The sequence below is a fragment of the Phoenix dactylifera genome, chromosome 1 (assembly GCF_051530095.1).
Source record: "Phoenix dactylifera cultivar Ajwa chromosome 1, Ajwa_hap1_PhDact_Kaust_v1.1, whole genome shotgun sequence".
Classification (NCBI taxonomy): domain Eukaryota; kingdom Viridiplantae; phylum Streptophyta; class Magnoliopsida; order Arecales; family Arecaceae; genus Phoenix; species Phoenix dactylifera.
This window is the reverse complement of record NC_143190.1, coordinates 8,776,891-8,777,889: the sequence shown is the minus strand read 5'-3', so window position 1 is coordinate 8,777,889 and position 999 is coordinate 8,776,891.

Genomic DNA, 999 nt, shown 5'->3' with positions numbered 1-999 from the left:
GAATGAATAGAGGTGGTGATTCACCTCCCTTACATTCAACAGGGAAAAAAAATATCAAAGTCCAGAAGTCTTGAGGCTGTTTCATTGTTTGGTTGTATAAATAGATCACCATGCAGGGCACCTCGTAAAGAGTTTTTTTGTTATTTGTCTCCACTAAAAAAGAAGGAAAAAAATATCTTGGAGTATAACCCTACAAAATTTGAATCCTAAGTCGCAAAATTGGACTCCGTTGCCTCATTTTATCAAAGATTCCTCGTATTCCTCCCCCTTTAAAACAATCTGTCTTTTGAGTTTTTTCTCTCCATCCATTGCAGGTTCAATAAGGTTTTTTTTTTTCCTCAAAAACATAAGGAATAATTTTTGTTTGATAAAATTAATCAGTGTGTCAATGTCATTTGTTGCCTTTACCTGAGTCACAAAATATCTGACCTTCCAAGAATTTTCTTAGAATCACCAGATATTTCTTCTAAATATGCATCTGCATATTTGATCACTTCAAAGGAATTAAAAACCTGTATATTTGATTACTTTTAAGGGGATTAAACATCCAAAAGCCTTAAACTATGTCTTTGATTCATTGCTTGAGCAATTTCCCTGAAAGAAAAGATTCTCTGCTTGAATAAATGGCCCCAAAGTTACTATACATATATTTTCTCTAATGTTGGTTCTACAAGAATCTAGAGAAGTAAAATAGGAAAACCTTACCCAAACTATCCTGCAAAAAAACAAAAAAAAAAGGCTATATTCAATTGCTTGATACTATTTTTCTATCATTTGATTCCTGCCACCCAACCTACTGTTTGACCACCACTAGTTCACCTTTCTGAAACTAATTGAAGTTCCTCTGCGCAGATCTTTTTTCCTTGAGCTGTATAGTATGTCGGCATAGATCTTCAGTAACTTCTGTTTAACTATGTCAAGGACTGCAGACAAAGCATTCTGGGTTCTTTTGTTTGTTGAACAAATTATAAAAATGGACGATGATAGTCGCCATGCATC